Genomic DNA, 16,460 nt, shown 5'->3' on the forward strand with positions numbered 1-16,460 from the left:
ACACTACCTACTACTGTCTAACATTGTAGTAAGGTATTAGCCAATACAATTAGATATGAGAAATCAACTAGAGGCATTAGAATGGGTAAAGAAGAAGTAAAACTATTTATATTTGCAGATGATATGATACTATACCTGCATACCCCAGAAAAACCAATGATAAATTTAAGATAAACAATAAAAGAATTCAGTGAAGTAGTAGGATATAACATTAACATATAGAAATCAATAGCCTTTAGATACACATACAATAAACAGAAGGCAATGTTAGAGACAACACTGTTTACTATAGCAAAAAACAAGATAAAGTACTTAGAATTAAATTTAACAACAAATGTGTGAGAGCTATATGAGAAAAACCTTAAAGCACCACTGAAGGGAGCCCTAAGAAGTGGGAACCCAAACTCTGGGCTCCTATGGGCCAGAGATAAATAAATAGGCTTGAACAAATAGAAAGGTATCTCCTGTTCCTGGATAGAATGACTGAACATTTCAAAAATGTAAGCTCTCCCTAAGTTAATTAGTAGAGTTAATGCAGTTCCAAGAAAACTATTAGTAAACCATTTTATACAGTCAGACAAGTTGATACTAAAGCTCATATAGAAAAGCAAAAACACAGGTATAGCCAATAAAACACTGAAAAAGAAAAGCTGTTTGGGCCAGCTTTACTAGGTATTAATACATAAAAGTCATTATAATCAAAATAGTGTGGTACTGGTGCATGAATGTGCAAGTGCATCAGTGGAATACAACAGAAATTTAGAATTAGACCCAAGTACATATGGAAACAGTTTGTAACAAAAGTGACATCTCAAATCACTAAGGTAAAAATGAAATTTCTAATAAATTTGTTCAACAAAAATTCCATGAATCAAGTCAAAAGACAATTGACAACCAGGGAGAAAATATTCAGAAAATACACCACAGACAAGAGAATAATATTTTAAAATATATAGAACTCTCAAAAAATTATGGGACATGATGCTCATAATGAAAAAGACAGATAAAAGCAAGTGTTGCTGAAAAAATTGTAATCTTCATACACTGCTGGTGGGAATGTAAAATGGAAGTGTAGCTTTAGAAAACAATTTAGCAGTTCTTTAAAAAGTAAAACATATAGTTGCCATATGACCCAGCAATTCCAATTCTAGGTATTATCCAAAAGAAATAAAAAATATATCCAAATAAAAACTTTTACATAAATGTTCATAGTGCCACTCTTCATAATAGTCAAAAAATGGAAACAACCCAAATGTCTTTGAATTGATGAATGGATAAACAAAAAATTGATGTGTATATATAAATACACACACAATATAGCCTTGGAATAGACTATTACTCAGCCATAAAAAGGAACAAACTACTGAGTTACACTACAACACAGATAAACATTTAACATGCTAAGTGAAAGAAGCCAGTCACAAATCCAAGTTGAGGGATGTCCAACTAAATAACTAATCAATTCTTTTTCAAACTGTCAAGATCATGAAAGAAAAAGGAATACTAAGGAACTATTATTGGTTGGAGGGAAGTAAGGATGAATGAAAACTTAATGTTCTGTGAGATCCCAGGTAGGATCTTGGAAGAAAAAAAAAGGCATTACTGAAAAAATTGGTGAAAAAATTTTCAAGTTTATTTATATAAGTAATCTCTATCCCCAATGTGGGGCTCAAGCTCATGACCCTGAGATCAAGAGCCACATGCTCTACTGAACAAGCCAGCTAGGCAGCACACAATGGTAAAATTTGAATAAGAATTGTAGTTTACTAGTTTAAAGTAACATTATACTAAATTAACATTGTACTAATGTTCGCCACATCAGAAAGTTTCCATAGATACAAAAGGTACTGACTACCTTTGGCAGAAGCCCCCAACATACCCGCAGATCTTAAGTGTAATAAAGAAGGAAACCATCCCAAGAGTCAGCTCAATGACCTCTTACAAAGATTTAAGTGTTTGTTGAAGGTATTATTAATCAGTTATTTAATGAAATTGCTTCATTTTAGTCTATTTTGGATTTTATTCTAAAAGACAAATTATATAATTTTTTAAAGAAGTTATTTTTCTATGTAATCTCTATCCCAATGTGGAGTTCTCATGGTTATGAGATCATAACCCTGAGATCAAGAGTCTAGCACTCTATGAACTGAGTCAGCCAGGCTCCCTGCCAAATTATAATATTATTTATAATAATATATATTATTATATATTCCATTTTAAACTTCGTTCCAAATCAAGCTGATTATTAATCTTTGTGTGTCTAAAATAATGAAATTTATGTCTTTTGTGGAACATAAGAGAGTCAATATGAGTACTTCACAGTAACTCAGTCACTTTCAATACTGAACCCTTAATAGGTTCACTATAATTTTCTGGATCTTCATTTTGCATTAAAAGCTATATATCTTCTCCCCTGCTTTAAGAGTCGACTGACCCTTTTTACCTCCCACCAACTGAGACAGGCTGATTCTCCTCCACCCCCACGCTTCCTCTTCAGTCACACAATGTGGGTGCTGGAGACCTTGGGCTCTGACCAATGAACAAAACTGTCCTTTAAGCTAGCAACCCACAGATCCAGTGTTTTATGCTTGCTGGGGGCGGGGGAGGGGGTCTTGAGGAGGACTTAGGAGATGGTTTAGCTTCCCCAAATCACCACCTATGTCAACAAAAACATTTCCAGATGCAAGTAATAATAGTGAAACCCATTTGCATGAATAATTGAAACTGCCTCAATCGTGTGCAAATTTTATAAAAGTGTTTGCTGTTTTTTAAAGGTATGTACATTATTTTACATAAAAACATCAGGGTTGCTATGAGAGATAGCATCAAGGCAAGTCTCTTGGCACTGCCTTCCAACAGGACTGCCCTCCTCAACCATCTCATGTGAGAATTCTCTATCCCTCTCATTTCTATATTACTATGAATATGGCAGTCAAAAGTTGAGGACGTTTATCAGGTTATCTGCAGTATTGTTAGGCTGGTAACAATGATTTATATCTGGTTACTCACATTACATTGTCAGCCAAGAGTTTTACTGTCAAATAAATAAAATCTTTATTTTTTTTTTTAAAGATTTTACTTATTTATTTAACAGACAGAGATCACAAGCAGGCAGAGAGGCAGGCAGAGAGAGGGGGGAAGCAGGCTCCCCGCTGAGCAGAGAGCCCGATGTGGGGATCGATGCCAGGATCCTGGGATCATGACCTGAGCTGAAGGCAGAGGCTTAACCCACTGAGCCACCCAGACACCCCATAAATAAAATCTTCTAAAAAAAGCTACAAATCTGAATTTTATTGCATGCAATTATATCTCATTAAAGTTGATTTTAAAATAAAATATTGCTGGTAATAACAAAACAATAGCAACAGAAGAAACAAAACAGCAAGTAAAATATCAATAAAAATTTTTAAAAATTCAAAGTAATACATACTATGTAACCAAGTTAGGAAAATGTTATTACTCATATGGTAACAGATGGTGAGCATTGAGTGATGTATAGAATTCTGTATTACTGTGTTGTATACCTGAAACTAGCATAACACATAACATAATTCAATATGATTTTTAAAGAAAGAAAGTGTTATTATTCTATCATGTGGCTCTAGAATCCCTTCTAGTGAAACAACTAATACTGGGTCATGTGCAGCCCTCACCACTATCCATCTGCTGAACTCTTCCATTATCTCCCTGGATATCCTATTATCCCAATGGATAACTCTGTACCCATTCAACTATCACTCCCCATTCTCTCTTCCTTAACTCCAGTATCCTTTACTACTCTGTGAGTGATTTTTGAGTTGTGATAACCTGAAAAAGGGGAAGAGGTATAAGTTAGCACCAGCCAGTGTGGTGTGTTGCACATGAGGAAACCAGAATGTTGCCGACAGAGACAGCCAAGAAAAGGAGGAGTCCCAGTCCTGCCTCAATCTCAGGAACTCAGGGGAGATTGTAAACTCCTACAATGTGTGAAATTGGAATATCAAAGCAATTTAATTTTATCTTTTGAGCATCAGAAAGGCCTCCAACTGAAGATGAGGTTACAAAAGGCACTAGTTAATTTTTGTGAGGCTTGCAAAATTCATTTATTTATTCAGTAAATATTGACTAAACACTTACTGTGTGCCCAGCACTGGGATGATGGTAGTGCCTAAGACACATTCCTCACCCTTATGTAGTTTATGCTCTAGGAGGAAGACAGTAAACAAAAATTCTCAAAGCTTTAACATTATAAGTAATTGTAGGGCACCTGGGTGGCTCAGTGGGTTAAAGCCTCTGCCTTCGGCTCAGGTCATGATCCCAGAGTTCTGGGATCGAGCTCTCTGCTCAGCATGGAGCCTGCTTTCTCCTCTCTCTCTGCCTGCCTCTCTGCCTACTTGTGATTTCTGTCTGTCAAATAAATAAATAAATAAATTTTTAAAAAAGTTGTAAGTAATTGAATTTGTAATTGACACAAAGATCTATAAAATTCTCAAAAGAGTTTGCAGTCTACTGAGGATGCAGCTGAGTGTGAATAACCCTTAATACAAAAGTGTGTTCTATGATATCCTTCTAGTAGCAGCTAAAATATCCTTTCTTCTTTGAGGCTCTCTGGTTGTCCTTCTTTGTAAGTGGAATTAATCAATCCCTTATCTATTCTAGTGCTGTTTGCACCAGATTTTAATTTGGGATAATTCCATTGGATTTAAGTTTTCGATGTTCTGGTTTCCCTGCTAGACTGTCATCTCCTCAAGGGCAATTAGTTTACTCAACTTGGCTTCATTTGATTTAACAAACATTTGTTGAGAACCAGCCATGTACTGGACACACTGTAAAAGGCTTGGGACCCAAAGATATATATATATCCTTAGCTCTTAGTTTCATTCTTAAGGAAGCTCACTTCCAGGAAATTGGAAAGGACTGAGGGAGGAAACTAAAGGAAGCGGGCCTGGGGAGGAGGGTTTTATAATGGTGTGGGAAGAAACAAGCACGTTTGGAACTAGGACAGCGGTGGCAGGAATGGAAAGGAAGAAAAAATTCAGAAGACATGCTGGTGATAGGATCTACAGGATTTGGCAATTCATTGGGTAGGGAAGTGGAGTCAAAGTTGAAGACAGTAGTTATTTTATCTCCCTCTAGTTAAAAGCAAATAAAAGGTTGATTCTGCTTGCACGAGAATATACCTAGAATAGGTATATTCTTAAATCCTTAAAGACAGTAAGCGGAATAGAGGTTACCAGGGGCTGGGGGAGGAGGGAATGGAGTTCACAGTTCCTGTCTGAGTTGATGAGAAAGTTCTGGACATGGGTAGTATTGATGACTGCACAAAATTGTGAATGTACTTAATGCCCTTGAATTATACACTTAAAAATGATTAAAATAGGGGCACCTGTGTGGCTTAGTCAGTTAAGTGTCTGCCTTTGGCTCAGGTCATGATCCCAGGTTCTTGAAATCAGGCTCTACATTGGGCTCCCTGCTCAGCGGGGAGCCTGTTTCTCCCTCTGTCTCTGCTACTCCCTTTGCTTGTGCTTTCTCTTTCTCTCCTTCTATGAGATAAACAAATAAAATCTTTATAAAAAGATGGAATTTTGAAAATGATTAAAATAGTAAATTTTATGTTATGTATATTTTAGCACAATAAAAACTTAAAAAAACAAAAGAATATATTTTTTGATAGACGATCAGCATTTTTTCTTTTTTACACATCAGAATCATTCCTAATTGCAGAATGTATTATCATAAAGAATTCAATTATATGACACATTGTATATTACTACATACTTTCCTGGCATGTTTTATATAATTAACTCACACGTGTTCACTGAGGAGTATTGTTCAGTTGCTTGGACAACATGGGTCCACTAATGTGTAGATGTTTTTCAGTGAATACAATACAGTATTGTGTTTTTTCTTCCTTATAATTTTCTTTTTTTTTTCTTTTAAAGATTTTATTTATTTATTTGACAGACAGAGATCACATAGTAGGCAGAGAGAGAGTTGGGGAGCAGGTTCCCTGCTGAGTAGGGAGTCCGATGTGGGGCTTGATCCCAGGTATCTGAGATCATGACTTGAGCTGAAGGCAGAGGCTGAACCCACTGAGCCACCCAGGAGCCCCTTCCTTATCATTTTCTTAATAACTTTTTTCTCTAGCTGACTTTATTGTAAGAAAGCAATATTAATACATATACAAAATATGTATTAATTGACTATGTTATTGGTAAGGCTTCTGGTCAACATTAGGCTATTAGCAGTTAAGGTTTTGAGGATGCCAACTGTTACATGCGGGTTTCAAACCTCCTTCTTGTTCAAGGGTCAACTGTATTGAGTGCTATACAGAATGTGGGGAAAGGACTTGCAAAGAGGGGAAATTTCATTTAAAAAAAACCTATTCATTGAGCATCAAATTTCACTCCATCTCATTTACTCCTCATACGATCGTGAGGGAGGTATTAGTTTCATTTATAAATGTTTTTGTAAAGCTGGATTATTTTAAAATAAATCAGCATTTTTCTGATTTGTCATTACAAATGAATGTGCAAAGCTATTGAGTCTTTTTTCAAAACCAGTAATTCTGTACTGCATCTTTATGCAGCTAATCAGAATTTTGAGAGTTTCTAGCATGAAGACCATATTTCAAAGTTAAATTAGTGGTAGTGTCTACTTACATCTATAAATTCTCTTTCCAAGTAGAAGAATTAGTGTCATATAATGTTTCTTTATGATGTTCTTTGGTTTAATTTTTATTTTAAAGTGTTCGTTTGTTCAGGGGCACCTGAATTGCTCAGTTGGTTATGCGTCTGTCTTCAGCTCAGGTCATGATCCCAGGATCCTGGGATCTGGGATCCAGCTGTGCACTGGGCTCTTCACTCAGTGGAGAGCCTGCTCTTCCTAACCCCCTCTGCCTGCCACTAACCCTTCTGTGCTCTCTCTCTCTGTCAAATAAATAAATAAAATCTTTTTTTAAAAAAGTTTTGGTTTTTCTTCTTGTAAATTTTGTGAAATAGTTTTATTTTCTTACTCTTGAAATTTATATGTTGCCCTACATATTCCTTTCACTTAATCCACTAAGCTGGAGAAAATTCTTAGAATCTCCAAATAAGAGTAAAAATGTTATCATATAGTTTTTAAGTCCAGACACAGAAAAAAAGACAATGTCATTAGGCCCCTTAATCATCACACTTCTGCTCCGTGAAAGCTACACAAATATTGGCAGTAAGGACAAAGATCATTCAAAAATAGCCAGAAAAAGGAAATAATTTTTCTTACTTTGGCATGTGCGCATTTGAAATATTAGTGCTTTGGAGTGCCTGGGTGGCTTGGTCGGTTAAGCCTCTGACTCTTGATCCCAGCTCAGGTCTTGATCTCAGGGTCATGAGTTCAAGTTCTACACTGGGCTCCTTGCTGGGCAGGGAGCCTACTTAAAAAAAAAAAGGGCACCTGAGTGGCTCAGTTGGTTAAGCATCTGCCTTTAGCTAAGGCCATGATCCTGGGGTCTGGGACTGAGCTCTGCCTGCTTAGTGGGAAGCCTCTTTCTCCCTCTGTCTCTTCTCCTCCCCGAACTTGTGCATGTGCTCTCTCTCTGACAAATCAATAAATAAAATCTTAAAAAAACAAAACAAAACATATGAGTGCTTAAACTAACTTATTTATAACATTCATTCACTTTATGACTTTTAATTAGAGGAATTTGAAGTTTATTGCCTAATGCAAATTTAGCGTTATAAGAGATCAGATATTTCCACAGCAGTGATTGCAAATGTCAGAGGCATTCCAGTGCAGGTTAGCAAGGGAGCCACAGAACTTCAGGGGGTCTGCTATTGTTTTACTCATGTTAAACTTAAAAAAAAAAAAAATGACTGTAACCTTCAAGAATGGGCAAATCCATAGAGACAGAAAGCAGATTAGCAGTAGCCATGGCCTAGGGAGAGAGTGGGGGATGGGGAGTAGCTACTCCATGAGCACAGAATTCTAGAGTGATGCAAATGTTCTGGAGCTAGATGGCCATGATGGTTGCCCGACATGGTGAATGAACCAAATGCCACTGAATTCTCACTGTCACATGGTTAAAACAGAATAGTTTTATGTTATATGTATTTCACTAAAATAAAAAACTAACCTGGGGACCTGGGAGGCTCAGTTGTTAAGTGTCTGCCTTGGGCTCAGGTCAGATTCCCAGGATCCTGGAATCGAGCCCCACATCGGGCTCCCTGCTTAGCGGGAAGCCTGCTTCTCCCTCTCCCGTTCCCCCTGCTTGTAGTCCCTCTCTCGCTTTGTGTCTCTCTCCCCCCATCAATTAAATACATAAATAAAATCTTAAAAAAAAAAACAACTAACTTCATTACAAAATGATAATTATAAATTAAATACAAACCCAAGAAGGAGATAAACATCACCAGCAATCCCACTACCCAGATGGAACTGGTGTTGCCATTTTGGTGAGGATCTTCCCAGTTGTGTTCCTGTACCTGTAATTATGTTTCTGTCTTAGTGTAGTAACATAAAACAGAAAGACAGGTGTCTTTGAGAGACCATGGGCAGAAACGCAGCTGGGCCTCAGAAAAGGGCCAAGGCCTCTGGGAGCTGAAGGGTCACTGAGAGGTCAGGCAGTATGCCCTGTTCTGATCTCTTCTCCGTGAGCTCTGTGGGTCAGATTTTCTCTTTTCTTAGATTATCTTTTCACTTCTCCATCCTTATGGCCAATTGTTGCCCCACAGCTCCTCAAACCCACCTGCTGATATGACAGCTGCCCACAAATGGGCTAGTTATCTCAGACTCATTTCCAAATTCTGCTCATGTTTTGGTCAGCTTTAGCCAGGGAATTCAGGTCAGGCAATATAAATGAGAACTAATTCAGATCATTTGCTCTGCAAAATTTTGAGACAGAAAGATATCATCAGCTTTAGCTGTTTTCCAAGGCATGAAAAAATCATAATAACAGTTTATTGTAGAGGAACTTACCAACCCATTGTACAAATTCAGTTGAAAACAATTTTATGCATTAGTAGATATTTCACCACCAATTGCAAAAGTAGGTGTGGCTTAATTAATTAATTAAAAAGTTGACATGTACTATATTTTCAGTGAAGTCATCAACTTGGCACTTCAGATGGAATGCTCTGGACTCATTTTTTCTTAATTCATTCTCTGATTGAAGACCAGACAGCACTTAAGATGCACATTCCCAGGAGAGTTTTTTTGAATGAGGATTTTAAGTAAATATTCCTTTAAAAAATATTTTATTTATTTGCTGGGGGGATAGAGAGAGAGAGCATGAATGGGGAGGAGGAGCAGAGGGAGAGGGAGAAGAAGGCTGCTAGCCAAGCAGGGCTTGATCCCAGGACCCTGAGATCATGACTTGAGCTGTAGGCAGATACTTAACCAACAGAGCCACCCCAGGTGCCTTAAGTAAGTATCCTTTTCCACTGAAAAGGGCAATTTGGGGTTTTGTAAAAAACAGTTTCATTGAAGTATAATTTACTTTCTACAAAATTCTCCTATTGTAAGTGTAAATTCAGATAAGTAGGTTTACGAAGTTGTGCATCCATCACTACAATCTCATTTTAGAGCTTTCTCTTCACCCACAGAGGACCCCTCTGTCTAATTCCACTTCCACCTTTAGCCCAAGGCAACCACTAATTTATTTTCAGTTTCCATGAGTTTGTAAATAGGACAATTTTATAAAAACTTTTATAGACTTTGTGGAGCCCTCCATATCATCATATATAAATTAATGTCCAATTTAATATGTGAGGGATAATAATTTCTTATTTGATCTTCATCAAAATATGTAGTGTTAGGTCCATTATTAAACAAAACGAGACTGAGACAAGTGAAAGTTATTTAAAGCTTTATTTTATGATAAGTATTAGAAATCAAACTGATCGGCCAGGTGAACGAGACTGAAACAAAGTTAAAGTTATGCAAAGCTCTATTCTATGCCAAGCATTAAAAATCAGATTGACCCGCCAGGGCCGTCTCTGAAGAGAGTGACCACCCCCAGCTTACAGGCTCAAGAATCGACCAACTTGGGGCGCCTGGGTAGCTCAGTGGGTTAAAGCCTCTGCTTTCGGCTCAGGTCATGATCCCAGGGTCCTGGGATCAGCCCTACATCGGGCTCTCTGCTCAGCGGGGAGCCTGCTTCCTCCTCTCTCTCTCTGCCTGCCCTTCTGCCTACTTGTGATCTCTGTCTGTCGAATAAATAAATAAAATCTTAAAAAAAAAAAATCGACCAACTGACCGGTCAGGGCCGCCTCAGAAGAGAGTGACCCCTCCCCATCTTACAGGCTACCTTTTATTGGGTAAAACTGTAACCTGTATCTTGGTATCTCAACCCACTGGGTTTGTGTGTCTCTTGCTGATTGGCTAGTTCCATCTGGTCTGGTGACGTGTTATTCAAGATTACCCCATACTAGAAACCGTTACAAACAGTACTTTCTGGGAAGGCTTAGTCAGTTAACATATTCAGTGTGAATAATAAGATTGTTGTCCTACCCAAGATGGAGTAATTTTGGTTTGGGCAAGACCTTCTCACTGTTACAAACAGTACTTCATATTGATTAGATGTCTCTATCTGGCCTGACTCGTCCTTGTATTCTGGGCTCTGTTATCAGGAACTAGCCGACTACATTTTACTGGTTTCCCAGACTTGTTTCTAAGTAAGTTTTTCTTGGTGGGGGGGGAGTCAATTTAAGTTTACTGCACAAACAACAAAATGGCTATTTACCCAAGATGGAGTCGCTCTGGCTAAATAGGTCCTTTCATGTAGTTCATTTACTAGCCTGTTTTTTCTACTCTACATTCAAAGCTATATATGCCAATAAAGTATGTAAGTATGTATTTATGGGGAGTGATCTCATTTTTAAGTTCTCCTGAACTGTCCCCCATCTGCTACTGCTCCCTGCCCCATCAAGTGTCCTTTTTTCTGCCAGTCACCATCTGGAACTCATGGGCTCTAGAATAAAGATGCTGCTTTGTCCACACAGGCCCAGGGAGCATGAATGAGGAGACAGCCAGACTTTGCTTCCTGCCTTGTCCCATATTGTTTTTATGACTACTACCCATGCCTCTGAGGATACACTGTGCTCACCAAATGTTTGGAATTATCACACAGGAGAGGTATCACACAGTCCTAGGTGTAAGTGTTGAAGGATTTAAACCCTCTCCAGGGACGACCCCTCTTTCCTTGCTTCTTTTCCTTGCTCCTCTTTCCTTCCTTTCTCTTGCTTCCTTTCTCTTGATTCTCTGTTATTAAGCCTAGGAAAGTACCTCCTTCTAAACCCTGTCATACATAGATGTCCCCCACCCCTGCCACTTTCTAAGAAACTCTAGTCTCAACACATAAAGACTGGTCTTCTGGAGATCCACATCTCTCTCTCAGTAGTCTAAGTGCTCAAGTATGAGTTACTTCATCCAGATTGGAATTATACTCCAGAGAAGAGGGCCTGAGAACCAAAGTTGGTGGTGACTCTCCAACTGTCAGAACAGGTGGGCATAGGTGTGAGGGGAAACTGTACTCTAATCTCAGGAAGCATGTCAGAATAGCTGTGGGTCACTTAAAATCAAGTTCTCTTGATGTCTCTCCTCCAGTGGAAGTTGAACATATCTTAATCCTGGACTGTCCAGGCTAACTACTGAATAAAATACACAAATACATTATCATGTTCCTCATACCATCTCCCAAGGACAAATTTTAATTCTCAGAAGTAGTGCAGTAAACCCATGAGGAAGAAGGGAGGTATTTTCTTGCTGAGTCATAATTTATAAGCTACTTCTCAATCAATAAAATCTGTCCTGTGCATTATTTACTACACAAATAAAATATAAGCAGTATTGGTTATTTTCCCTCATTCCCCCTTCTCCACTCTCTGCTTTCAAATTATGACCTCTTAGGTCTTCTAGGAAGACAAAGAAAACCTATTGTTAGCTCATAAACTGTACCTTTTACGGCTGTTCCCTTGGCTGTATTAGACCTGGCTGAGGCTATAAAATCAGTACTTGTAAGTTCTTGATTAAATTCTTGGCCAAGGTCATGCTCTGTCTAGGGAGGATGAGAGGTCATGATTTCATTCTCCTAGTTACTAGCACATAAATTATTATATGCTCTTAATCTACATGAATTCTACTTACCTTATTTACTAAGCAACTCATGGGTATAGTGGTATCATGTTAGTCCTGTTCAGTGATGGTTTCCAAATACCACCAGCACAATCTGTTGATAAGCTAAAGCTGAGTTTCTTGCTTGAATTGGTAAGCAAGAATCACACGTCCTCAGAGCTTTGGCAGGGTCTCAAAGAGGGGAAGGTCAGGTCAGAATTTAGTGAGAATTTGAAGTTTGTCTTAAGATAGGTCTTTCAATACAGGGTTTGGTTAGAATTGGGTAAAAATCAAATAAAACATCAGAATTGGTAGAAACAATGAGGAATGGGTTTTTTTTTTTTAAAGATTTTATTTATTTATTTGACAGAGAGAGATCACAAGTAGGAATGGGTTTTGAGGTGAGGGCTTCAAAGAATGGTAGGGCAAAGATTGCCTTTTGATATCTTCCATCGGAGACTTTATCTTGGAAAGTTCTGTGATGAGCTCTCAAAGCTTGCTAGGGAAAGCAACTTTCAGAAAAGTAATGAAGACAGAGGAATTTAAAAAAGAAGCATGTTAATGTGAAGAATAAGGTAAGTGAAGTAGTTTCAGTTCTCAGCATCTGGGGTAGGTGGGATGTAGATGGTTTCAGTTCTTAGTCCCCTTCCACTCTCTCCAAAGTGAGTTAAACTGTTGAAACAGATACATTCCCAAATGTATGATGGCTCAAGTGTGAAAGAACTTTACTTTTCACTCAGGTTAAGTCCAAAATAAGTGTTCTTGATTAATGTATGGTTTTCTTCCTTGGGGAAGGAAGGACTCCAGCTTTTTAGAAACTGAACTCCATTATCTCTTAAGGCAATGACCCCCATGTTTGAGCAGTCAACAGAATCACCTGTATGTTTTGTAAAACCATAGGTTGCTAAGTCTTATCCCTAAAAATTTCTTATAAATATAAAAGCTGTAAAAATAGCTTATCACTGACCCCCACCTATGATACATAGAGAGCTAGGAAATTTTATCCCTTTGACTGAAAAATAATTTTTGTAGAAAATGAAACTTAGTAGACAGCTATCCACGTCTCTCTAGCCTATCACATAACAAACAAAACTCCAAGACCACCCATCTTCCCACACATAGAACATACTCAATTCCTCCCAAGACCCATCTAATTTATTGCGTCCAGGTGGTACATAGTCCTCTTTACAAAACCCAAAAGTGACTCCTCATGGTTTATATCCTATAAACCAAAAAATTATCTGCTCTACAACATATAATGGTAGAACAGGGACAGGATAAAACGTCCATTCAGACAAGAAAAGAGAAACACAACAGTTGTAGCAATTTGTCTATAGTGATGACAAAAATCCTACAGGGCAGATACTGACAGTAGTGGGAGAGCAGTCCACTTAGTGGATGCCAAGCATGCTGTCTAGAAAGAATTCCTTTTGGCCATAATCTCTTTGACCCCTTGTGGTTATGAATTCACTGTGACACTTAGTAGGCTTCTGATCTATTTGCATCCCAGCAGTTCAATGTGCTTATAACTGTACCCAGGGCAGAATTCTGAAGCCTAAATCTATTTCTCTATTTCTTTGCCCCCTATTGCTCTCTTAGTGGGGACTGCCTTGAGGCCATTTGAAACAGTAGATGAGAATGCTGCATTATTTTTATTTTTTTAAAGATTTTATTTATTTACCTATTTGAGAAAGATAGTGAGTGAGGGAGAGAGCACAAATTGGGGAAAGGAAGGCAGAGGAAGAAACAGTCTCTCTGCTGAGCCTAGGCTCATGACCTGAGCTGAAGGAAGACACTTAACCAACTGAGCCACCCAGGTGCCCCATAATGCTGCATTCTTGAAGGATTGTTGCTTTAGGTATAAGTTTTGGTACCTAAGACCTCTTTCAGTCTTGTCTCTTATTGGTGGGGTCTGCAGGCAGTTTCTGCAACCCTTAGAAACCACAAATGTTTGGATTTTCTCGATTGTCTTCCATTTCTGCTTACAAGCTGGCCAGCTCTTCCCAGACATCCATTTTTTTTTTTTTTAATAGTAACTTGTTAAAAGCAGAAAGTAAATGTCAGCATACACTATCATGCCAACTTACCAACCATTTCCACTAAAGCTACTGACTCATAGACTCTGGTCTTCTTTCCAGCTCGTAAGTTAGACAGTTTTGCCAAATGTTTCGTGGCTGCATGAACTGAATCTGTGTTTATTCAGCTTTGGATATTAGCTTCTGCAACTGCTTCCCCCAATCACTAATGGAGCTTCACATATTTTGGATTTTTGTCACATCATTATCCTATTTCTAATACTAATTTCTGTATTACTTAAGGTAAATCTGGCTGTTAACCAAAACATGTAATAGTTCAGTCATGATACATGCTTATTTCTCACTCATGTGCAGTTCCGGGAGGTTTGTAATTGCTGGCACCTTCCATCTTTGTAGTAATAGAGCCTGACTGGGGCTCTGCTGTCTCCTAGGGCCTCAGTGTCCTTGGTTTGATTCTTTGCATCTAGCTTACAGTCAGAAGAGACTGTGGGTTAGGCAAATCCTCTTCTTAACATTGGCAGTCTGGAAACAACACACTTTGCTTCAGCTCACATTTTATTACTGAGAACAGGTCGCATGACCATACCCAGATGTAAGCAGTGACAAAACATTAGACTCTACCTGAGTAATTCCTTTGTGGCAAAACTCCACACTGTGGAAGGGAAGCACAAATCTTTGGTGGCCACCTAGCTGTGGCCACCAAATCCCATCATTAGAATTATCTAGTCAAAAGGCACCAGCAAACCCCATCATTAGAATTATTCAGTCAAAGCCACGTTGGATATAGGTGTTCTACTAGTTAGAATGGCTTTGGACCATTAGTAATATATTTCAGAAATAAGAATGACTTAAACAAGATAAGAGTTTATTTGTTTCTTGCATAAAACATGCAGAACTGGGGACTCTTAATAGATATGGCTCTGCCATTTAGTCATCAAAAACTCAGATTCCTTCTACCTTTCTGCATTACCATCCTTAACTCTTAGCTTGTGTTTTTCAAAATGGCTGCTAGATCTCTAGATATTGCATCCACATTTCAGGCTTGAAGAAGGAAGAAGGGTGAAAATATAAAAGAGTATTTTTAAAAGAAGTTTCCTAGACACAATGTTACACCAACAATATAGGGATTTTATCATGAAGAAAGAAGGGGAGGTCAGCATGGAGGAGTACACCTGAGAGCCTTGCCCTTGGCGAATTGTGGATGATTGTGGTGGAGTCCTTTACGATGGGCAACATAGATGGTGGGACCTCTCAGACAATCAAGAATTTTTGAAATTCTCCAGTGGGAGTAAACCACAGACTGTGAGGGAGTTTGACAGATATTAAAACCAGGGCTCTGTGGTTGGGAGGTAACTTTGCAGTTTGGGGAGGTTTATTTTCCATGATTGACTGCAGTATGGTTCAAGTTAGAGGGAAAGAAGATCCCTGAAACTCCATCACAAGTGGTGCCTTATCAAGGACACACACTGGCAGCAAGAAATGGACCAGTGGCTATGGCTGGGTCAGCTGCAATGGGCAGCATTCTCCTAGCTTTAATTGAAGGTGCTGGTATCTTATTGACAGGATTTGCTTCATTACAATTTCCCAGTGGTCCTCAGTTTGCTGAAGGCCCCTCTTAGTTGCCTTCAGCCCAGTTACCATCCTCACTATCTGGAGATCATTGACAATATCAGCAGGACTTCTTCCCCAAGATTTTTAAAACAGAATGAGCTATAGTTCAAGAAAGAAATTCAGAAGGTAAGTTACAGTCTGTTTTTAAAAACACAGATGGAACAGCTAAGCCAAACAGGCTTCAAAGAGACACTTACTCTTTTTTCTATTTAAAGGAACGTGGGGGATGGGGCACCTGGGTGGCTCAGTCAATTAAGCATCTGTCTTCAGCTCAGGTCATGATCCCGGGGTCCTCGGATTGAGCCCCATTGGGCTCCCTGCTCTGCAGGGGGCCTGCTTCTCCCTCTCCCTCTGCCTGCTACTCTCCCTGCTTATGCTCTCTTTCTCTCTTTCCCTGTCAAATAAATAAATAAAAATCTTGAAAAAAAAGTTTATTAAAAAAATTAAGGAACATGGGCAAAGGAAGATGTTAAAAGATAACACATTTATTCACATCTGGATTGCATTTGTGATAAAAATAAATGTCTACTATCTTTTAAAAGAAAATCTAATAAATGCTTAGAACAACAATGAAATGTGACACTCATTTCCTTGAGGACTTCTCCGTCTGGTTTTATGTGTTCTGTCCATCAAACAATAAAAAACTCCTGGGAAAAAAAGAAACAAGGGGAGAATAGATATTTGGGTAGTTGGATAGTGTCACAGTGTCATTCTAAATATAGAAAGGAGGAACATGTAGCTTCT

The 16,460-nt window shown here is 38.5% G+C and overlaps 1 pseudogene; it reads left to right on the forward strand.

The window, feature by feature from the left end:
• The first annotated feature begins 15,263 nt into the window (after positions 1 to 15,263).
• Positions 15,264 to 15,814, forward strand: LOC132024149 (mitochondrial import inner membrane translocase subunit Tim17-A-like; annotated as a pseudogene).
• Positions 15,815 to 16,460: the final 646 nt, after the last annotated feature.

The sequence above is a fragment of the Mustela nigripes genome, chromosome 9 (assembly GCF_022355385.1).
Source record: "Mustela nigripes isolate SB6536 chromosome 9, MUSNIG.SB6536, whole genome shotgun sequence".
Taxonomy (NCBI): Eukaryota; Metazoa; Chordata; class Mammalia; order Carnivora; family Mustelidae; genus Mustela; species Mustela nigripes.